The sequence below is a fragment of the Lissotriton helveticus genome, chromosome 10, assembly GCF_964261635.1.
Source record: "Lissotriton helveticus chromosome 10, aLisHel1.1, whole genome shotgun sequence".
Classification (NCBI taxonomy): Eukaryota; Metazoa; Chordata; class Amphibia; order Caudata; family Salamandridae; genus Lissotriton; species Lissotriton helveticus.
The window spans coordinates 536038838-536063625 of NC_136071.1; the positions used below are offsets into that span (position 1 = coordinate 536038838).

The following is a 24788-nucleotide window of genomic DNA, read 5'->3' on the forward strand; positions in this document are numbered from 1 at the left end:
TGAGCATTCTTTTTTTTTTCTTTCTCAGCAAGCGGAGAAAAATTCTTCTGCAACATTGCCTCTGCTGGCCATTCAGTATAATCTGCAGATGGAAAAGTCCACTGTTAGTCAATTTTTAGAACTTGAATATTTCCAAACCAAATGCAACACTACCAAAAACATGATTTTTATGAAGAGTCAATTATTAGTACTATGGCCTATCTAATATTGTGAAAATCCAAAGCTCACTAAAATTTATAATCTCAATTTAGATTTCAACCTAGCTGACTTCTTTCAATCCTATGCCTCATTTGCTAGTACTCTCTACACAACTCTAGAACCTATATGAGGACTTTGATAGAAAGATCTCTTTGGCAGCCAAGAGATCGCGTACCCTTCTCACAGGAATTATTTTAGGTTATGGTACACTATAGCAATTCAGTGATCTGATAAGGTAAGGGTGGAAGGTTTATGCTACGGTTAGTGGGAATAATAAAAACTATGAATAACAGATTCTAACATTTTCATTTTAGCACATCCCTATCAGTTAACCTATAGAGAACACCAGAATGTTATGATCAACCACTCCTTTAAACAAATGTATATGTCTAAAATAATGGCCTAGGTCCTTTCATCTCACCACCTTAGTCTTCAGCTGGGGATCCTATCTACATTGCTCCCTTTTCTATACCATGATACATGTATCCTATTGCGTACTAGGCAACTGATGGGCCCTCATGTCAGATGACATCCTGCTGTAGCTTTGTGATGTAATGGCACCACTTGACCAATCGCCCTGGGTGAAGATTACACCGGAGGACCAGACATCAGCAATTACACACTAGGTAACTATCTGGGAATATGATTGCGCAGCAAGTAGGAGGTGTAATGGGAAAGTACACTGCACCATTGAAAGCATTGGGCTCCTATTTAAAGAGGGCTAGAGTTAGAAGAAGCAACTGATTAGCCCTCATGTCAGAAGACATCCTGCTGTAGCTTTGTGATGTAATGGCACCACTTGACCAATCACCCTGGGAGACCATTACACCGGAGGGCCAGACATCAGCAATTACACACTCGGTAAGTATCTGGGAATATGACTCCAAAGCAAGTAGGAGGTGTAATGGGAGAGTACTGTACATTATTGAAAGTATTGGGTTCCTATTTAAAGAGGGCAAGAGTTAGAAGAAGCAACTGATTGGCCCTTAATGCAAAAGACATCCTGCTGTAGCTTTGTGATGTAATGGCACCACTTGACCAATTGCCCAGGGTGACGATTGCACCGGAAGACCAGACATCAGCAATTACACACTCGGTAAGTATCTGGGAATATGACTCCACAGCAAGTAGGATGTGTAATGGGAGAGTACTGTGCACCATTGAAAGCATTGGGCTCCTATTTAAAGAGGGCTAGAGTTAGAAGAACACAGTTTCTAAACAGCAGTCCATCTTGAGTATCAGAGTCTCACTCATAGAGAGCAGGGAAACAGGTTAAATAGCTTCCATCCATCTGAAAGTAAGTCAACTGCTCTAACCTAAGACACCTCATTCCAGCCTGAAAGATGGTAATTACCTCGGAGGACATATTGCCTGCACAAGTATCTAAAGAAGATTTTGTCAACCACATAGACAGTCATAGTCTTGATAAACTATCATGATGGCCATAGCGTCATCCATATTGCTACCGTCTTAGAAGATATTTAATGGGAAGACCCCACTAAAAGGCACTGAGAGCCATCAGATTCTATGAACTTTTTATTAATGGCAAAATGATTAAATGAGATTTTGACTTACCATATATATTGATCGAGGCATGGAGAAGGCTGAGGAATGAGCTTTCTTTTTTTTTCTTTCTCAGCAAGCGGAGAAAAATTCCTCTGCAACACTGCCTCTGCTGGCCATTCAGTATAATCTGCAGATGGAAAAGTCCACTGTTAGTCAATTTTTAGAACTTGAATATTTCCAAACCAAATGCAACACTACCAAAAACATGATTTTTATGAAGAGTCAATTATTAGTACAATGGCCTATCTAATATTGTGAAAATCCAAAGCTCACTAAAAATTATAATCTCAATTTAGATTTCAACCTAGCTGACTTCTTTCAATCCTATGCCTCATTTGCTAGTACTCTCTACACAACTCTAGAACCTATATGAGGACTTAGATAGAAAGATCTCTTTGGCAGCCAAGAGATCGCGTACCCTTCTCACAGGAATTATTTTAGGTTATGGTACACTATAGCAATTCAGTGATCTGATAATGTAAGGGAGGAAGGTTTATGCTACGGTTAGTGGGAATAATAAAAACTATGAATAACAGATTCTAACATCTTCATTTTAGCACATCCCTATCAGTTAACCTATAGAGAACACCAGAATGTTATGATCAACCACTCCTTTATACAAATGTATAAGTCTCAAATAATGGCCTAGGTCCTTTCATCTCACCACCTTAGTCTTCAGCTGGGCATCCTGTCTACATTGCTCCCTTTTCTATACCATGATACATGTATCCTATTGCGTACTAGGCAACTGATGGGCCCTCATGTCAGATGACATCCTGCTGTAGCTTTGTGATGTAATGGCACCACTTGACCAATCGCCCTGGGTGAAGATTACACCGGAGGACCAGACATCAGCAATTACACACTAGGTAACTATCTGGGAATATGACTGGGCAGCAAGTATGAGGTGTAATGGGAAAGTACACTGCACCATTGAAAGCATTGGGCTCCTTTTTAAAGAGGGCTAGAGTTAGAAGAAGCAACTGATTAGCCCTCATGTCAGAAGACATCCTGCTGTAGCTATGTGATGTAATGGCACCACTCGACCAATTGCCCTGGGAGACCATTACACCGGGAGGCCAGACATCAGCAATTACACACTCGGTAAGTATCTGGAAATATGACTCCACAGCAAGTAGGAGGTGTAATGGGAGAGTACTGTGCATTATTGAAAGTATTGGGTTCCTATTTAAAGAGGGCTAGAGTTAGAAGAAGCAACTGATTGGCCCTTAATGCAAAAGACATCCTGCTGTAGCTTTGTGATGTAATGGCACCACTTGACCAATCGCCCAGGGTGACGATTGCACCGGAAGACCAGACATCAGCAATTATACACTAGGTAAATATCTAGGAAAATTACTCTACAGCAAGTAGGAGGTGTAATGGGAGAGTACTGTGCATTATTGAAAGTATTGGGTTCCTTTTTAAAGAGGGCTAGAGTTAGAAGAAGCAACTGATTAGCCCTCATGTCAGAAGACATCCTGCTGTAGCTTTGTGATGTAATGGCACCACTTGACCAATCGCCGTGGGAGACGATTGCATCGGAAGACCAGACATGAGCAATTACACACTAGGTGAATATCTGGGAATATGACTGCACAGCAAGTAGGAGGTGTAACGGGAAAGTACACTGCACCATTGAAAGCATTGGGCTCCTATTTAAAGAGGGCTAGAGTTAGAAGAAGCAACTGATTAGCCCTCATGTCAGAAGACATCCTGCTGTAGCTTTGTGATGTAATGACACCACTTGACCAATCGCCCTGGGAGACCATTACACCGGAAGGCCAGACATCAGCAATTATACACTAGGTAAATATCTGGGAAAATGACTCCACAGCAAGTAGGAGGTGTAATGGGAGAGTACTGTGCATTATTGAAAGTATTGGATTCCTTTTTAAAGAGGGCTAGAGTTAGAAGAAGCAACTGATTGGCCCTTAATGCAAAAGACATCCTGCTGTAGCTTTGTGATGTAATGGCACCACTTGACCAATCGCCCAGGGTGACGATTGCACCGGAAGACCAGACATGAGCAATTACACACTAGGTGAATATCTGGGAATATGACTGCACAGCAAGTAGGAGGTGTAAGAAATGTGTTACTTACCTGTAACAGCAGTTATCCAGTATTGGTGTCTTTCATAGATTCACATGCCTGAATCATTCCCCGTCGTCGAGATGGGAGCCCTGGTAATAGAAAAGTAATGTCCTATAGACATACATAGAGAAAAGTAGGCCTAAAGGTCTTGCCTTAGTAGCCTATCTGTGTCCTTTTGTAAAAAGGACCAAATTCCTGAAGGTAGCCAATCAGCTACCACCTCCCTCTAGAACCTTCCTGCCAGGAGCCTCAGTCTCTCAGATTTTCGTACGCACCAAGCTAGGTAGACGTTATATATGTCCTGAAGTGAGAGATGAGTCCTTCCTGGGGAGGTGGGAGGGTTGCATGTTAATCTATGAAAGACACCAATACTGGATAACTGCTGTTACAGGTAAGTAACGCATTTCTTATCCAGTATTATGGGTGTCTTTCATAGATTCACATGCCTGAATCAGAATAGCAAGCAATACATTATGCAAGTCAAGTCATTATACTTTTATTCGACACATGTATCATAAAAAGTACAAACATATAATACACACAATTATAAAAAAAACAGTTCATTATTTACAAAAATACATATAAAAATTATGTGGAAGAATTGACTTGATGAACATTTTTTAAAATCTTAGTCCTGATAATCCATGCACAAGATAAAAACTTAGCAACTCCACAAATAATAACCATGGAAGTGGTGTTGGAAATAAGAATGCGTAAGGCTGATTTGTAATCTCTAACACCAAGATTCTTTAGTGCTGGTTTTAACCATTTCTTCCTAGGTAGAATGTATGCCTTACAGGCAAAGAAAAAGTGGCCCAATGATTCTTCGGGATTTGCACACCCTGGACATTTTATATCCTCTTCCCTCTTATTGTTCCATCTAGATGTAAAAGTTTTGAGGGGCAATATTCCATGCCTAAATTTAAGATATAAGGTCCTTTCCCGAGGAATTTGAATAAAATCCAGGAACAACTCCAGTTTTAAGGTGCATTTATGGGTCAAAAATGTCTCGGTCAAATGGCCCCAATTTGGGTTTTGTAGTGCCCTGGCCTCTATCCAATCCCAATATAATTTTTTCACCACTTGTTTTGGTGGAGGTGATTGGGATACCCAAGCGTCTCTTAAACCCACATTTGCTACAAGGTGTTTTAGAGCATTTAGCCACTTAATTTTGCCTGAAGTATTTAATTTTAGCATTTCATCTAAAACCAAGGCATAGTTAGCTAACTCTGGGGTCCTCCTCAACCGGACCCAATATAAAAGAGGACGGAGCTGGAGGATATCCCGAATAGATTTTCTACCTAGGTCTAAAAATAGCGGTTTAAGTGGTGTGGAGGAAGGAAGTGATACCAGGTCCCTCATAAACTTATTCTCTGATCGGACGTGGTCGTTGGTATTCTCATTGCCCCACAGTTCCGAGCCATATACAGCAGAGGCAATAGCCTTACCCTCATAAACAGATAGGGCAGGGGAAACTGGCCTACTCACAGAGAGACGTTGGTTTTTTAAAATAGTGCCGGAAACCCTCTTAAGATTTAAAAGCATTTTATATATATGGGGTTCCCATTTCAAGTGATTATTAATCCTAACACCAAGGTAATCAAACTCATCGACCAACTCCAAGGGAGATCCATTCAAGGTCAAATGGATATTCCTATATTTCCTCTTGGTGGTCATGACCATTAGTTTAGTTTTAGTTGTGTTTATTGTGAGACCCCGTTCCTGACAAAAAACACTAAACTGATCAAGAAGGGTTTGAAGGCCTGTGGGGGTTTTAGATAAAAGCAGGGTGTCATCGGCAAAGAGGAGCGATGGCATTTTCTCCCCAGCCACAACTGGGGCGTAGGCTGGTATCTCTTGCAGATGTTTCACCACCCCATTTATAAAGAGGGAGAATAAAGTGGGGGCCATCACGCACCCCTGCCGCACCCCTCTATTAACGGGTATACTCTTAGTGAGTTGCCCCTGTGTCCCCCAGCGTATCTTCGCATAAGTACCCTCATGGAGTTTGATGATAAGATTTAGCAAATAGAGTGGGAAACCCATATCCAATAGGACATTCCAGAGTTTAACACGGGGTATTACATCAAAAGCAGTTTTAAGATCAATAAAAGCCAGATAAAGGCTCCCTCTGGTAATTGACACAGTTTTCCAAAAAACTGCACAAAATCTAAAAACTTGGTCAATGGCCCCTACATTACTTCTAAATCCTGCCTGAAAATGGGACAAAATATTTCCTTCCATGAGCCAACCCTCAATCCTATTTACAATTACCCTACCAACTACTTTTTGGATGACATCAATTAAACTAATTGGTCTGTAGTTGGCAGGGTCCTCTCTCTCACCCTTTTTAAAAACAGTGACAACTTCTGCACCCTTCCATGAGTCCGGTACTTGCTGGCCCAACTGGATGAGGTTCAAAACATTTACAATAAAATCAGCCCAAACCAGTGGGTTAGACAACAGTAAATCACCCGGAATTCCGTCCGGGCCTGGTGCCTTGCCCGATTTTATTTTAAGAATGGCCTCCTGTACCTCACGGGACGTGAAGGATACCTCTGTAAAGCCATCATTCCGATGGGCCGAGAGATCAGTGCCAATTATAGTAGATGCTAGATCCACTTCCAAGGAGTCTACGCCATATAATTTCGAGAAGTGGGAATGCCACTGGGTCTCAGTAATCTGATTGGAAATAGGCTCAGCGCCTCGTCTGTCAATGACGTTAATCAGTTTCCAAAATGCAGTAGCATTTTTCCCATGCGCCGCTTCCTTTAAAGCCTGCCAGTGATCCTCTTCCCAATCCTTTTTGGCTTTCGCAATACTAATGCGATACTCATTTCTAGCTAGTCTAGCAGCTAAGGCATCCTTATTTTTGATAGCTAATGAAATTGCTTTCCTTTTCCGTCTACAGGAGGCAGTATACCAAGGGTTCCCCTTTTTTTGTATACATTTAGTCAAATCACCACCCTTATTTTTTTTAGAAAAAAACTTACTGATCTCCCATATCAGGTCTTTATACTTGATTGCCAGCTCCGGCCCCTGAAGCTGAAGAGCAGTTTGGTTCGCTGGTGCCAGGGCAGATGAAGCAGCTGAAACTAGAGCCCTAATAATCTCAAGTGTCCCTTCATTACACTGAACCACATTCCACTTAATCCTGCGATTACAGTTAGAGGGGACTAGTTCTTTAGTAATCAGCTCATTTTGAACCTCTTCACCAGTATTGTTTCCCCAAAACATACCCATGCAGAGGGGATTATGATCACTATCAGCCCTCTGGCTGACCTCCATATCAATTAGATTGGCCCATGACCCTACATCCAAAAGGATGTAGTCAATCCGTGATGGGCAGCCTATTCGATTAAAGGTCATAGCGCCCATACGATCAGATTTGGTACGGCTGTTTAAGGCCCATAGGTCGTAAGCGGACACCAGGGCATTCAGCTGAATGGCTCGAGCCGACCACTTCTTAATTGGGGCCAAAGATAGGGATGGAATTAACTGGTTTCCTTGTTTCATAAAAGAGCCCAAAAATTCATCCTCATCGAGAGGCTCAAATGTACAATTAAGGTCACCTCCCACTAATACTGATGATTTAGAAGGGAGTGCTGAGAGTCTACTATCCAGCAACTCCAGTATTGGAGATGATTGGCCCCCTGGAAGCCCCCTAGCATAGATACAAAAAAGTTCAAAAACATTCCTGGCGGACTGCCTTTTAACAGTTAGATGGAGAATATCATTACAGGGGACATAATTAACTGTAACCTCACAATTCAAGTCTAGCCTAATCCAAATAAGTAGACCACCTGATGGGCGCCCTCTCCCAAGCTGTGTTGCAGGGACAAAAAATGTAGAATAACCCTGCTTATATTCTGGCTCTACACACCAGGTTTCCTGGAACATGCAGATATGGAAATCTTCTAAGAAAGTGTTCCATTCCGGATCGGGCAAGTTTTTCTTTAAGCCCGCTATGTTCCAGGACAAGATTTTAACAATGGAAGGGGACAGCCTAGGTATATCCAGGGCGGCATGAGTAGCCACGTCCTCTGTCAAGGGGTCTGGAATAGCGCTGTCCTGATTGGGGACTTCCTCCCTAGCAGTAACAATAAAACCTCCATCTACAGGAGTAGGTACCCCACTGCCCATGGCAACTTCAATACTGTGGGGTGATGGTCAGTCCACTTCTTCCAGCCCACTAAATCGATTATAACAGGGGAATAGAGGGTAGTTGAGCTGTGGGCCCCAAACATCTCCATAGGACTGTATAGCTCCCTTCCACTGATTCCCCCTCCTCCTATGGACTAGATTCCATCCTTCCTCTACAGGCATTCCCCACTGTTGCTGATTCTGGACATTTGTGATGGGACATAAGAATTAGTCTGAGATAAAACATATCATGCAACTATATACCATCAGTAATACAATGAATAAAGTAAATAAATGTGCATACCATTGCAGGACGGTGGGAAGAAGGAGGGCTCATCTCACTGGAATAGATGGCGAAGTACAGCCTGGCCCACAGCTGCATCCTGCATCAGTTCCGTATCCAGGCAGTAGTGCCTGGTAAATGTATGCGGCGATTTCCAGGTCGCTGCTCTGCAAATGTCCAGAATCGGTACTCCAGCGAATAGTGCTGCCGATGTGGACACAGCCCTTGTGGAATGCGCCCGGACTGTGGAATGTAATGGACGTCTGGCTTTGTCATGGCAAAAGGCAATTGCCGCTGATATCCATCGGGAAATGCTTAGCTTAGAGATTGGCATGCCTTTTCTAGGTCTGCTGAAGGCAATGAAAAGTTGATTTGTTTTTCTGAAATGTTTCGTTTTGTCCAGTTAAAATTTTAGACATCTCTTGAGGTCCAAAGAATGGAGAGATCTTTCAGCCATAGTACTGGGGTTCGGGAAGAATGAGCGAAGAACAAGTGGTTCATTGAGATGGAAGTCCGAGGGGACTTGAGGAATGAAGCGAGGATTGGTTCTTAAAATTACTCTGTCCTCTCTGAATTGCATGAAAGGATCTTGTATTGAAAGCGCTTGTAACTCACTGACCCTTCTTGCTGATGTTAAGGCCAAAAGAAGTGCAGTTTTCCATGAGATGTATTTGAGATCAGCCCTATGTATGGGCTCAAATGGATGCTTCATCAATTGGTTGAGTACTATGTTAAGGTGCCACGTTGGTGGTATACGTCTTGGCCTTGGAAAAGATCTATATAGTCCTTTAAGGAATTGCTTTATCAGCCTGTTGGACCATAGTGAGGGACCTCTTGAAGTCCTTGTAAAGCGTGAGATTGCTGCCAGATGTACTCTAATGGAGGCATGTGCAAGCCCTGTTTGTGCCAGATGTAGTAAATAAGGCAGTATTTGCTCTGGAGTGATTCTGAAAGGATGGATATTGTTGTCTGAACACCAAACACAAAAGCGTTTCCATTTCAAGGAATAAGTTTTGTTTGTACTGACAGCTCTTGCTTTAGCTAGGACATCCTTGCACTCCTGCGGGATGTTTAGGTGACAGAATTCTCTGTACTCAGGAGCCACGCCGATAATCTGAGAGATTTCAGATTCGGGTGGAGTACTTGGCCTTTGGACATTGAGAGAAGAGTTGGATGTTGATGTAGTTGGATTGATGGTCGAACAGAAAGGCGACGGAGGTCCGTGAACCAATGTTGTCTCGGCCAGTATGGGGCAATGAGAATCAAGGTGCAGTGCTCCATTTTCATTTTCCGAATGACTCTGGTTATCAGGGGAAATGGCGGAAATGCGTACGCAAACACGTTGCGCCATGCGATGGAAAATGCATTTCCTAGTGACCTCGGTTGGGGATGCCAGCTTGCGAAGCTGTGGCATTTGGCGTTCTCCCTGGTGGCGAAGAGGTCTATGTGCGGTTTCCCCCATGCCGAGAAGATGTCGTTGAGAACTTGTTGGTCCAGTTCCCACTCGTGGGACAGTGACCTCTGTCTGCTGAGAGCGTCCGCTATTACGTTGTCTTTTCCTGGGACATACTCTGCTGTTAATGTGATGTTGTTGAGCAGTAGCCAGTTCCAGATTTTTTGCGATTCGCGAGACAGTGTCAGTGAACGCGTCCCTCCCTGCTTGTTCAAGTAGTGCATTGTGGTTGTGTTGTCCGTTCGCACACGCACTGCTGAGTTTTTGATGCGAGGGAGGAATGCCTGTAGAGAGTGAAGAACTGCTCTCAGTTCTAGGAGGTTGATATGTAGAGTCCTCTCCCTGTCCGTCCATTTGCCACTGATTTGCAGATCCTGAAGGACTGCACCCCAACCTTCCAGAGAAGCGTCTGTTGTTATGACGTGTGGAGTTGCTGGTATCAAGAACGTTAGACCTTTGGATAAGTTCTTGTTCGTTTTCCACCACAGCAAAGCCTCGGTTATCTGTGGAGTGATGACTATGTGATCCTCGAAAGAGTCTGTACATTGGGTCCACTGTTTGTTCAGAGCCTTCTGAAGGGGGCGCATTCTGAGCCGACAGTGAGGGATGAGAAGTATGCAAGAAGACATCATCCCTAGAAGGGATTTGAAAGTTCGGACTTTGATGGACCTTTTTGAAGACACTGCGGTAGCTAGAGCCATCAGTTTGTGTTTTCGTTCTTGAGACGGGAAGGCTTTGGAAGAAATGGTGTTTAGAGTTGCCCCCAGGAATGTTATAATTCTGGTGGGTTGTAAGGTTGATTTCTTGTAGTTGAGAGTTAAACCTAGGTGCTGGAAAATATTGAGACAGGCGGTTGAAGACAGCTGTGCGTCTGTGAGAGATGGTGCTTTCACCAACCAGTCGTCTAGATAGGGGAAGACCTGGTGATTCTGCTGTCTCAGAAAAGCTGCCACTGGAGCCAGGCATTTCGTAAAAATGCGTGGCGCTGATTTGAGGCCAAATGGTAGGACACAGAATTGGTAGTGTTGACCTGCCACTTCGAAGAAATTTTCTGTGGCGAATGTGTATTGGGATATGGTAATATGCGTCTTGCAGGTCCAAAGACGTCATATAGTCTCCTTCCTCTAGGGATCCTAAGATTTCCTGGATCGTCACCATTCGAAACGATTGGCTCTTTAGGAAGGCATTGAGTGCCCTGAGATCGAGAATGGGCCTCCATTTCTTCTTTTTCTGCTTAATTAAAAAGAAGCGGGAATAAAATCCCTTCCCTTTCTGAGCGGATGGAACTCGTTCTATTGCTCCCTTCTTCAGCATTGAAGAGATTTCTTGTAGAAGCAAACGAAGGTGCCTGTGTGGTAGTTTGCGAGGAGGAGTTAACGGTGGGAGTGAGTCGAATTCCAATGTGTGACCGTGCTGGATTAATTGGAGAACCCACCGATCCGTCGTTATCGATCTCCAGTTGTGGAGGAAATGTGTCAATTTTCCTCCAATCTTGAGAGGACACGACGGTGTGGGGAGTGTCTGCGGGAAGAGGTCATTGTCGTCCGCCGGTCGTTTTCTTCTGGGATTTGCCCCTGAAGTTCGATCTCCCGTAGGAGGTCTGATGACCTTGTTGTTGCTGTCGCTGCTGATATTGTGAGCGATTTTGGTTGTAGGAGTAAGAGGATCTTCCCTGATATGATCCTCTGTATGCGGGCTGACCTTGTCCTCTGTTCCCTCGAAAGGACTGAGTTTTGAATTGTAAAGTCCCGAGAGCTCTTGCAGTGTCAGTGTCTTTCTTGATCGTCTGCAAGGCTTCATCTATTTTTGCCCCAAATAGATGTTGTCCGTCGTAGGGCATGTCCAAAACTTTGGTTTGGACTTCCTGACGGAAGGACTTTGCTTTGAGCCATCCTTGTCTGCGCAAAACAGCTGCGCCTGCCAGCTGTCTAAAGCCTGTCATGGCGACATCCACAGCTGAATCAATGATCTCCGATGCGGACATCTGTCCTTCTTTAAGGAGTGACTGGACTTCTTCCTTCAAATCTTCGGGCACATCCGCCAGATATGGAACGACATCTTCCCATAATTGTCGATTGTATCTGCCTAGCAGAGCAATGGCGTTGGCCACCTTTACCGTCATGGCTGACGTTGTGGAGAAGCGTTTGCCGATGCCATCTAATTTTCTGCCCTCTTTGTCTGGTGGTGCTGACAGTGGCGAGGATGGATTTCTGGAATTCTTTTGAGCGGCTTGGGTGACTACCGAATCCGGCTTGGGATGTGTATTAAGGCAAACAGGTGCAGATGTTGGTGCCTTATACTTTTTATCCAGTCTAGGCACCACTATTGAAACAGAAGCAGGCGTTTGAATGAGTTGCTGACCTTGTTCCCAGATGTAGTCTAATATGGGAATTGACCTCGCCGATTTCTTTATAGGATCTTTAAAGTCATAGAGAAAACAATCCGTTTCCTTTGATTCCATGGTCATGTGGAATCTAATGGCCGCTCTCTCAATCAAATTGTGGAATCCGCCGATATCCACTGGTGGAGAGTCTGAAGTGTTGGGTTCCGGCGTGGCTGGAGAATGAGCGACGTAATCCTCGCCGTCTCTGTTATGTGAAAGGTCGTCTCAAACCTCTCCTTCAGGAACATCTTCTTCTTCTTCTTCAGAAGATTGAATGTTATGTACCGCTTCACTTTCCTGCGGCATAACCAAAGGTGGTGGTCGTGACTTTGGGGATTGCTGTGGTCTGGACGACTCGCGAGGCTTCACTTTGGAAGAGGCCGCTGGAGATTCTGGGAATCGTTTTTTGTAGTCTGTGATTAAGAATTGTAAGTCAGAGACTATTTCAGCCGGCAGGCATATCATCGGAGTAACCCGAGTATGTTCTTGGATCTGCGTAGTTTCCTCCGTAAAGATGACATCATCTCGGTCATCGTCAGTACTCTGGCATTTGACATTGAGATCCGACGGACTGGTAGCCTGTTCGAAGTGGTCGTCATCAGATTCATCAGTTTGCAATAAGCAAGCTGGAGGTAGTGTCTGAACCCTACTGGGCGATGTTAATTCTGGTGTAATAGGGAGTTTGGTGATCATTTTTGATGGAATCAACTCCGCTTTTTTCCATGGCGTCGACGATGTCGTCGTCGACGATGAGGTCGTCGACGGTGTCGTCAACGGTAATGATGACAATCTTTTGTCGGGCGTCGACGGTTCTCTCGTCGTCGTCGCTGTCGTCGGCGATGTGATCGTCGACGGTGTGGTCGTCGGCGCAATCTTCGCCGTCGTCGATGCGGTCGTCGACGGTACTCTCGTAGACGAAGATGTTCTCGTCGACGATGTTGTCTTAGTCGTCGACGGTGCTTTCGTCGTCGGTGGCGACTTTGGCGTCGACGACACACCGGATGTCGACGGAATCTTCGTCGACGGTGAAGGTGTCGTCGTCTTTTGTTTTATCGTAGTCGTCGATGTCGTCGTCGTCGATGGTGACGTCGACGAAGCTTTAACAAATGACTGCTGCTTTTTAATCAGTACAATTGACGACAGTGGCTTACCCATCATCGACGATTGGGTGGTCGTCGTCGTTGAAGCAAAGGCAGACGACGCCATCGTCGTCGAAACCGTCGTCGTCGACGTGGAGACATATGTGGTTTTTCGTGAAGAAAACGTCGACGCGGTCGTCGACGAAGACTGCGATGGCTTTTTGAAGGTTGTGGGCTCCTTCACAGACGTGTCTGATCTTACCTCAGAAGACTTAGTAGTAGTCTTTTTGTGAGGGACGTCTGAATGGCTAGGGGAAGCATCCCTTGGCCTTTTCAAGGACAGTTTTGAAGAAACTGAAGCCATTTCACTGCCCTCTGAGGACAGCACATCATCATCTCTGGTCTTGAGTCTGTTTAACCAGAGGAGCAGTCTTCCTTCTCTATCTTTGAGAGTTTTAGTAGAGAATGTTCTGCAAATCCTACATTCCTTGACAGAATGATCCGGATAAAGACAGTAGAGACAAGTCTCATGTTTGTCATCAATGTGCAGTCTCTTCTTGCCACAAGAGGAACAGGCTCTAAATAGTCCTTTCTTCTGTTGTTCAGCCATAGTAGAAGTAAATAATCCAAGTTTTCTGTTGAAAAAGTGAGAAATTCAAGAAACCTGAGGAGAGCTCAGGTGGGGACTCCCTAGCACAACGTGCGGTAGAAAATCTGAGAGACTGAGGCTCCTGGCAGGAAGGTTCTAGAGGGAGGGGGTAGCTGATTGGCTACCTTCAGGAATTTGGTCCTTTTTACAAAAGGACACAGATAGGCTACTAAGGCAAGACCTTTAGGCCTACTTTTCTCTATGTATGTCTATAGGACATTACATTTCTATTACCGGGGCTCCCATCTCGACGACGGGGAATGATTCAGGCATGTGAATCTATGAAAGACACCCATAATACTGGATAATGGGAAAGTACACTGCACCATTGAAAGCATTGGGCTCCTATTTAAAGAGGGCTAGAGTTAGAAGAAGCAACTGATTAGCCCTCATGTCAGAAGACATCCTGCTGTAGCTTTGTGATGTAATGGCACCACTTGACCAATCGCCCAGGGTGACGATTGCACCGGAAGACCAGACATGAGCAATTACACACTAGGTGAATATCTGGGAATATGACTGCACAGCAAGTAGGAGGTGTAATGGGAAAGTACACTGCACCATTGAAAGCATTGGGCTCCTATTTAAAGAGTACTAGAGTTAGAAGAAGCAACTGATTAGCCCTCATGTCAGAAGACATCCTGCTGTAGCTTTGTGATGTAATGGCAGCACTTGACCAATCGCCCTGGGAGACCATTACACCGGAGGGCCAGACATCAGCAATTATACACTAAGTAAATATCTGGGAAAATGACTGCACAGCAAGTAGGAGGTGTAATGGGAAAGTACTCTGCACCATTGAAAGCATTGGGCTACTATTTAAAGAGGGCTAGAGTTAGAAGAACACAGTTTCTAAACAGCAGTCCATCTTGAGTATCAGAGTCCCACTCACAGAGAGCAGGGAAACAGGTTAAATAGCTTCCATCCATCTGAAAGTAAGTTAACTGCTCTAACCTAAGACACCTCATTCCAGCCTGAAAGATGGTAATTACCTCGGAGGACATATTGCCTCCACAAGTATCTAAAGAAGATTTTGTCAACCACATAGACAGTCAAAGTCTTGATAAACTATCATGATGGCCATAGCGTCATCCATATTGCTACAGTTTTAGAAGATTATATTTATGGGGAAGACCCCACTAAAAGGCACTGAGAGCCATCAGATTCTATGAACTTTTTATTAATGGCAAAATGATTAAATGAGATTTTGACTTACCATATATATTGATCGAGGCATGGAGAAGGCTGAGGAATGAGCTTTCTTTTTTTTTCTTTCTCAGCAAGCGGAGAAAAATTCCTCTGCAACACTGCCTCTGCTGGCCATTCAGTATAATCTGCAGATGGAAAAGTCCACTGTTAGTCAATTTTTAGAACTTGAATATTTCCAAACCAAATGCAACACTACCAAAAACATGATTTTTATGAAGAGTCAATTATTAGTACTATGGCCTATCTAATATTGTGAAAATCCAAAGCTCACTAAAAATTATAATCTCAATTTAGATTTCAACCTAGCTGACTTCTTTCAATCCTATGCCTCATTTGCTAGTACTCTCTACACAACTCTAGAACCTATATGAGGACTTAGATAGAAAGATCTCTTTGGCAGCCAAGAGATCGCGTACCCTTCTCACAAGAATTATTTTAGGTTATGGTACACTATAGCAATTCAGTGATCTGATAAGGTAAGGGAGGAAGGTTTATGCTACGGTTAGTGGGAATAATAAAAACTATGAATAACAGATTCTAACATCTTCATTTTAGCACATCCCTATCAGTTAACCTATAGAGAACACCAGAATGTTATGATCAACCACTCCTTTATACAAATGTATAAGTCTCAAATAATGGCCTAGGTCCTTTCATCTCACCACCTTAGTCTTCAGTTGGGCATCCTGTCTACTTTGCTCCCTTTTCTATACCATGATACATGTATCCTATTGCGCACTAGGCAACTGATGGGCCCTCATGTCAGATGACATCCTGCTGTAGCTTTGTGATGTAATGGCACCACTTCACCAATCGCCCTGGGTGAAGATTACACCGGAGGACCAGACATCAGCAATTACACACTAGGTAACTATCTGGGAATATGATTGCGCAGCAAGTAGGAGGTGTAATGGGAAAGTACACTGCACCATTGAAAGCATTGGGCTCCTATTTAAAGAGGGCTAGAGTTAGAAGAAGCAACTGATTAGCCCTCATGTCAGAAGACATCCTGCTGTAGCTTTGTGATGTAATGGCACCACTTGACCAATCGCCCTGGGAGACCATTACACCGGAGAGCCAGACATCAGCAATTACACACTCGGTAAGTATCTGGGAATATGACTCCAAAGCAAGTAGGAGGTGTAATGGGAGAGTACTGTACATTATTGAAAGTATTGGGTTCCTATTTAAAGAGGGCAAGAGTTAGAAGAAGCAACTGATTGGCCCTTAATGCAAAAGACATCCTGCTGTAGCTTTGTGATGTAATGGCACCACTTGACCAATTGCCCAGGGTGACGATTGCACCGGAAGACCAGACATCAGCAATTACACACTCGGTAAGTATCTGGGAATATGACTCCACAGCAAGTAGGATGTGTAATGGGAGAGTACTGTGCACCATTGAAAGCATTGGGCTCCTATTTAAAGAGGGCTAGAGTTAGAAGAACACAGTTTCTAAACAGCAGTCCATCTTGAGTATCAGAGTCTCACTCATAGAGAGCAGGGAAACAGGTTAAATAGCTTCCATCCATCTGAAAGTAAGTCAACTGCTCTAACCTAAGACACCTCATTCCAGCCTGAAAGATGGTAATTACCTCGGAGGACATATTGCCTGCACAAGTATCTAAAGAAGATTTTGTCAACCACATAGACAGTTATAGTCTTGATAAACTATCATGATGGCCATAGCGTCATCCATATTGCTACCGTCTTAGAAGATATTTAATGGGAAGACCCCACTAAAAGGCACTGAGAGCCATCAGATTCTATGAACTTTTTATTAATGGCAAAATGATTAAATGAGATTTTGACTTACCATATATATTGATCGAGGCATGGAGAAGGCTGAGGAATGAGCTTTCTTTTTTTTTCTTTCTCAGCAAGCGGAGAAAAATTCCTCTGCAACACTGCCTCTGCTGGCCATTCAGTATAATCTGCAGATGGAAAAGTCCACTGTTAGTCAATTTTTAGAACTTGAATATTTCCAAACCAAATGCAACACTACCAAAAACATGATTTTTATGAAGAGTCAATTATTAGTACAATGGCCTATCTAATATTGTGAAAATCCAAAGCTCACTAAAAATTATAATCTCAATTTAGATTTCAACCTAGCTGACTTCTTTCAATCCTATGCCTCATTTGCTAGTACTCTCTACACAACTCTAGAACCTATATGAGGACTTAGATAGAAAGATCTCTTTGGCAGCCAAGAGATCGCGTACCCTTCTCACAGGAATTATTTTAGGTTATGGTACACTATAGCAATTCAGTGATCTGATAATGTAAGGGAGGAAGGTTTATGCTACGGTTAGTGGGAATAATAAAAACTATGAATAACAGATTCTAACATCTTCATTTTAGCACATCCCTATCAGTTAACCTATAGAGAACACCAGAATGTTATGATCAACCACTCCTTTATACAAATGTATAAGTCTCAAATAATGGCCTAGGTCCTTTCATCTCACCACCTTAGTCTTCAGCTGGGCATCCTGTCTACATTGCTCCCTTTTCTATACCATGATACATGTATCCTATTGCGTACTAGGCAACTGATGGGCCCTCATGTCAGATGACATCCTGCTGTAGCTTTGTGATGTAATGGCACCACTTGACCAATCGCCCTGGGTGAAGATTACACCGGAGGACCAGACATCAGCAATTACACACTAGGTAACTATCTGGGAATATGACTGGGCAGCAAGTATGAGGTGTAATGGGAAAGTACACTGCACCATTGAAAGCATTGGGCTCCTTTTTAAAGAGGGCTAGAGTTAGAAGAAGCAACTGATTAGCCCTCATGTCAGAAGACATCCTGCTGTAGCTATGTGATGTAATGGCACCACTCGACCAATTGCCCTGGGAGACCATTACACCGGGAGGCCAGACATCAGCAATTACACACTCGGTAAGTATCTGGAAATATGACTCCACAGCAAGTAGGAGGTGTAATGGGAGAGTACTGTGCATTATTGAAAGTATTGGGTTCCTATTTAAAGAGGGCTAGAGTTAGAAGAAGCAACTGATTGGCCCTTAATGCAAAAGACATCCTGCTGTAGCTTTGTGATGTAATGGCACCACTTGACCAATCGCCCAGGGTGACGATTGCACCGGAAGACCAGACATCAGCAATTATACACTAGGTAAATATCTAGGAAAATGACTCTACAGCAAGTAGGAGGTGTAATGGGAGAGTACTGTGCATTATTGAAAGTATTGGGTTCCTTTTTAAAGAGGGCTAGAGTTAGAAGAAGCAACTGATTAGCCCTCATGTCAGAAGACATCCTGCTGTAGCTTTGTGATGTAATGGCACCACTTGACCAATCGCCGTGGGAGACGATTGCACCGGAAGACCAGACATGAGCAATTACACACTAGGTGAATATCTGGGAATATGACTGCACAGCAAGTAGGAGGTGTAACGGGAAAGTACACTGCACCATTGAAAGCATTGGGCTCCTATTTAAAGAGGGCTAGAGTTAGAAGAAGCAACTGATTAGCCCTCATGTCAGAAGACATCCTGCTGTAGCTTTGTGATGTAATGACACCACTTGACCAATCGCCCTGGGAGACCATTACACCGGAAGGCCAGACATCAGCAATTATACACTAGGTAAATATCTGGGAAAATGACTCCACAGCAAGTAGGAGGTGTAATGGGAGAGTACTGTGCATTATTGAAAGTATTGGATTCCTTTTTAAAGAGGGCTAGAGTTAGAAGAAGCAACTGATTGGCCCTTAATGCAAAAGACATCCTGCTGTAGCTTTGTGATGTAATGGCACCACTTGACCAATCGCCCAGGGTGACGATTGCACCGGAAGACCAGACATGAGCAATTACACACTAGGTGAATATCTGGGAATATGACTGCACAGCAAGTAGGAGGTGTAAGAAATGTGTTACTTACCTGTAACAGCAGTTATCCAGTATTGGTGTCTTTCATAGATTCACATGCCTGAATCATTCCCCGTCGTCGAGATGGGAGCCCTGGTAATAGAAAAGTAATGTCCTATAGACATACATAGAGAAAAGTAGGCCTAAAGGTCTTGCCTTAGTAGCCTATCTGTGTCCTTTTGTAAAAAGGACCAAATTCCTGAAGGTAGCCAATCAGCTACCACCTCCCTCTAGAACCTTCCTGCCAGGAGCCTCAGTCTCTCAGATTTTCGTACGCACCAAGCTAGGTAGACGTAATATATGTCCTGAAGTGAGAGATGAGTCCTTCCTGGGGAGGTGGGAGGGTTGCATGTTAATCTATGAAAGACACCAATACTGGATAACTGCTGTTACAGGTAAGTAACGCATTTCTTATCCAGTATTATGGGTGTCTTTCATAGATTCACATGCCTGAATCAGAATAGCAAGCAATACATTATGCAAGTCAAGTCATTATACTTTTATTCGACACATGTATCATAAAAAGTACAAACATATAATACACACAATTATAAAAAAAACAGTTCATTATTTACAAAAATACATATAAAAATTATGTGGAAGAATTGACTTGATGAACATTTTTTAAAATCTTAGTCCTGATAATCCATGCACAAGATAAAAACTTAGCAACTCCACAAATAATAACCATGGAAGTGGTGTTGGAAATAAGAATGCGTAAGGCTGATTTGTAATCTCTAACACCAAGATTCTTTAGTGCTGGTTTTAACCATTTCTTCCTAGGTAGAATGTATGCCTTACAGGCAAAGAAAAAGTGGCCCAATGATTCTTCGGGATTTGCACACCCTGGACATTTTATATCCTCTTCCCTCTTATTGTTCCATCTAGATGTAAAAGTTTTGAGGGGCAATATTCCATGCCTAAATTTAAGATATAAGGTCCTTTCCCGAGGAATTTGAATAAAATCCAGGAACAACTCCAGTTTTAAGGTGCATTTATGGGTCAAAAATGTCTCGGTCAAATGGCCCCAATTTGGGTTTTGTAGTGCCCTGGCCTCTATCCAATCCCAATATAATTTTTTCACCACTTGTTTTGGTGGAGGTGATTGGGATACCCAAGCGTCTCTTAAACCCACATTTGCTACAAGGTGTTTTAGAGCATTTAGCCACTTAATTTTGCCTGAAGTATTTAATTTTAGCATTTCATCTAAAACCAAGGCATAGTTAGCTAACTCTGGGGTCCTCCTCAACCGGACCCAATATAAAAGAGGACGGAGCTGGAGGATATCCCGAATAGATTTTCTACCTAGGTCTAAAAATAGCGGTTTAAGTGGTGTGGAGGAAGGAAGTGATACCAGGTCCCTCATAAACTTATTCTCTGATCGGACGTGGTCGTTGGTATTCTCATTGCCCCACAGTTCCGAGCCATATACAGCAGAGGCAATAGCCTTACCCTCATAAACAGATAGGGCAGGGGAAACTGGCCTACTCACAGAGAGACGTTGGTTTTTTAAAATAGTGCCGGAAACCCTCTTAAGATTTAAAAGCATTTTATATATATGGGGTTCCCATTTCAAGTGATTATTAATCCTAACACCAAGGTAATCAAACTCATCGACCAACTCCAAGGGAGATCCATTCAAGGTCAAATGGATATTCCTATATTTCCTCTTGGTGGTCATGACCATTAGTTTAGTTTTAGTTGTGTTTATTGTGAGACCCCGTTCCTGACAAAAAACACTAAACTGATCAAGAAGGGTTTGAAGGCCTGTGGGGGTTTTAGATAAAAGCAGGGTGTCATCGGCAAAGAGGAGCGATGGCATTTTCTCCCCAGCCACAACTGGGGCGTAGGCTGGTATCTCTTGCAGATGTTTCACCACCCCATTTATAAAGAGGGAGAATAAAGTGGGGGCCATCACGCACCCCTGCCGCACCCCTCTATTAACGGGTATACTCTTAGTGAGTTGCCCCTGTGTCCCCCAGCGTATCTTCGCATAAGTACCCTCATGGAGTTTGATGATAAGATTTAGCAAATAGAGTGGGAAACCCATATCCAATAGGACATTCCAGAGTTTAACACGGGGTATTACATCAAAAGCAGTTTTAAGATCAATAAAAGCCAGATAAAGGCTCCCTCTGGTAATTGACACAGTTTTCCAAAAAACTGCACAAAATCTAAAAACTTGGTCAATGGCCCCTACATTACTTCTAAATCCTGCCTGAAAATGGGACAAAATATTTCTTCCATGAGCCAACCCTCAATCCTATTTACAATTACCCTACCAACTACTTTTTGGATGACATCAATTAAACTAATTGGTCTGTAGTTGGCAGGGTCCTCTCTCTCACCCTTTTTAAAAACAGTGACAACTTCTGCACCCTTCCATGAGTCCGGTACTTGCTGGCCCAACTGGATGAGGTTCAAAACATTTACAATAAAATCAGCCCAAACCAGTGGGTTAGACAACAGTAAATCACCCGGAATTCCGTCCGGGCCTGGTGCCTTGCCCGATTTTATTTTAAGAATGGCCTCCTGTACCTCACGGGACGTGAAGGATACCTCTGTAAAGCCATCATTCCGATGGGCCGAGAGATCAGTGCCAATTATAGTAGATGCTAGATCCACTTCCAAGGAGTCTACGCCATATAATTTCGAGAAGTGGGAATGCCACTGGGTCTCAGTAATCTGATTGGAAATAGGCTCAGCGCCTCGTCTGTCAATGACGTTAATCAGTTTCCAAAATGCAGTAGCATTTTTCCCATGCGCCGCTTCCTTTAAAGCCTGCCAGTGATCCTCTTCCCAATCCTTTTTGGCTTTCGCAATACTAATGCGATACTCATTTCTAGCTAGTCTAGCAGCTAAGGCATCCTTATTTTTGATAGCTAATGAAATTGCTTTCCTTTTCCGTCTACAGGAGGCAGTATACCAAGGGTTCCCCTTTTTTTGTATACATTTAGTCAAATCACCACCCTTATTTTTTTTAGAAAAAAACTTACTGATCTCCCATATCAGGTCTTTATACTTGATTGCCAGCTCCGGCCCCTGAAGCTGAAGAGCAGTTTGGTTCGCTGGTGCCAGGGCAGATGAAGCAGCTGAAACTAGAGCCCTAATAATCTCAAGTGTCCCTTCATTACACTGAACCACATTCCACTTAATCCTGCGATTACAGTTAGAGGGGACTAGTTCTTTAGTAATCAGCTCATTTTGAACCTCTTCACCAGTATTGTTTCCCCAAAACATACCCATGCAGAGGGGATTATGATCACTATCAGCCCTCTGGCTGACCTCCATATCAATTAGATTGGCCCATGACCCTACATCCAAAAGGATGTAGTCAATCCGTGATGGGCAGCCTATTCGATTAAAGGTCATAGCGCCCATACGATCAGATTTGGTACGGCCGTTTAAGGCCCATAGGTCGTAAGCGGACACCAGGGCATTCAGCTGAATGGCTCGAGCCGACCACTTCTTAATTGGGGCCAAAGATAGGGATGGAATTAACTGGTTTCCTTGTTTCATAAAAGAGCCCAAAAATTCATCCTCATCGAGAGGCTCAAATGTTCAATTAAGGTCACCTCCCACTAATACTGATGATTTAGAAGGGAGTGCTGAGAGTCTACTATCCAGCAACTCCAGTATTGGAGATGATTGGCCCCCTGGAAGCCCCCTAGCATAGATACAAAAAAGTTCAAAAACATTCCTGGCGGACTGCCTTTTAACAGTTAGATGGAGAATATCATTACAGGGGACATAATTAACTGTAACCTCACAATTCAAGTCTAGCCTAATCCAAATAAGTAGACCACCTGATGGGCGCCCTCTCCCAAGCTGTGTTGCAGGGACAAAAAATGTAGAATAACCCTGCTTATATTCTGGCTCTACACACCAGGTTTCCTGGAACATGCAGATATGGAAATCTTCTAAGAAAGTGTTCCATTCCGGATCGGGCAAGTTTTTCTTTAAGCCCGCTATGTTCCAGGACAAGATTTTAACAATGGAAGGGGACAGCCTAGGTATATCCAGGGCGGCATGAGTAGCCACGTCCTCTGTCAAGGGGTCTGGAATAGCGCTGTCCTGATTGGGGACTTCCTCCCTAGCAGTAACAATAAAACCTCCATCTACAGGAGTAGGTACCCCACTGCCCATGGCAACTTCAATACTGTGGGGTGATGGTCAGTCCACTTCTTCCAGCCCACTAAATCGATTATAACAGGGGAATAGAGGGTAGTTGAGCTGTGGGCCCCAAACATCTCCATAGGACTGTATAGCTCCCTTCCACTGATTCCCCCTCCTCCTATGGACTAGATTCCATCCTTCCTCTACAGGCATTCCCCACTGTTGCTGATTCTGGACATTTGTGATGGGACATAAGAATTAGTCTGAGATAAAACATATCATGCAACTATATACCATCAGTAATACAATGAATAAAGTAAATAAATGTGCATACCATTGCAGGACGGTGGGAAGAAGGAGGGCTCATCTCACTGGAATAGATGGCGAAGTACAGCCTGGCCCACAGCTGCATCCTGCATCAGTTCCGTATCCAGGCAGTAGTGCCTGGTAAATGTATGCGGCGATTTCCAGGTCGCTGCTCTGCAAATGTCCAGAATCGGTACTCCAGCGAATAGTGCTGCCGATGTGGACACAGCCCTTGTGGAATGCGCCCGGACTGTGGAATGTAATGGACGTCTGGCTTTGTCATGGCAAAAGGCAATTGCCGCTGATATCCATCGGGAAATGCTTAGCTTAGAGATTGGCATGCCTTTTCTAGGTCTGCTGAAGGCAATGAAAAGTTAATTTGTTTTTCTGAAATGTTTCGTTTTGTCCAGTTAAAATTTTAGACATCTCTTGAGGTCCAAAGAATGGAGAGATCTTTCAGCCATAGTACTGGGGTTCGGGAAGAATGAGCGAAGAACAAGTGGTTCATTGAGATGGAAGTCCGAGGGGACTTGAGGAATGAAGCGAGGATTGGTTCTTAAAATTACTCTGTCCTCTCTGAATTGCATGAAAGGATCTTGTATTGAAAGCGCTTGTAACTCACTGACCCTTCTTGCTGATGTTAAGGCCAAAAGAAGTGCAGTTTTCCATGAGATGTATTTGAGATCAGCCCTATGTATGGGCTCAAATGGATGCTTCATCAATTGGTTGAGTACTATGTTAAGGTGCCACGTTGGTGGTATACGTCTTGGCCTTGGAAAATATCTATATAGTCCTTTAAGGAATTGCTTTATCAGCCTGTTGGACCATAGTGAGGGACCTCTTGAAGTCCTTGTAAAGCGTGAGATTGCTGCCAGATGTACTCTAATGGAGGCATGTGCAAGCCCTGTTTGTGCCAGATGTAGTAAATAAGGCAGTATTTGCTCTGGAGTGATTCTGAAAGGATGGATATTGTTGTCTGAACACCAAACACAAAAGCGTTTCCATTTCAAGGAATAAGTTTTGTTTGTACTGACAGCTCTTGCTTTAGCTAGGACATCCTTGCACTCCTGCGGGATGTTTAGGTGACAGAATTCTCTGTACTCAGGAGCCACGCCGATAATCTGAGAGATTTCAGATTCGGGTGGAGTACTTGGCCTTTGGACATTGAGAGAAGAGTTGGATGTTGATGTAGTTGGATTGATGGTCGAACAGAAAGGCGACGGAGGTCCGTGAACCAATGTTGTCTCGGCCAGTATGGGGCAATGAGAATCAAGGTGCAGTGCTCCATTTTCATTTTCCGAATGACTCTGGTTATCAGGGGAAATGGCGGAAATGCGTACGCAAACACGTTGCGCCATGCGATGGAAAATGCATTTCCTAGTGACCTCGGTTGGGGATGCCAGCTTGCGA

At 43.7% G+C, this 24788-nt stretch overlaps 1 long non-coding RNA gene across 1 annotated transcript in view; it reads right to left on the minus strand.

Moving 5' to 3' along the window:
• Positions 1-1779: 1779 nt before the first annotated feature.
• LOC144785383 (uncharacterized) overlaps positions 1780-24788 on the minus strand; it is a 28496-nt gene continuing 5487 nt past the window's right edge. The window contains exons 2-4 of the long non-coding RNA XR_013601845.1: positions 16875-16992; positions 15066-15183; positions 1780-1891 (exon numbers count right to left, since the gene is read on the minus strand). This is a non-coding gene — a long non-coding RNA (uncharacterized LOC144785383). The remainder of the gene's footprint in view (positions 1892-15065; positions 15184-16874; positions 16993-24788) is intronic.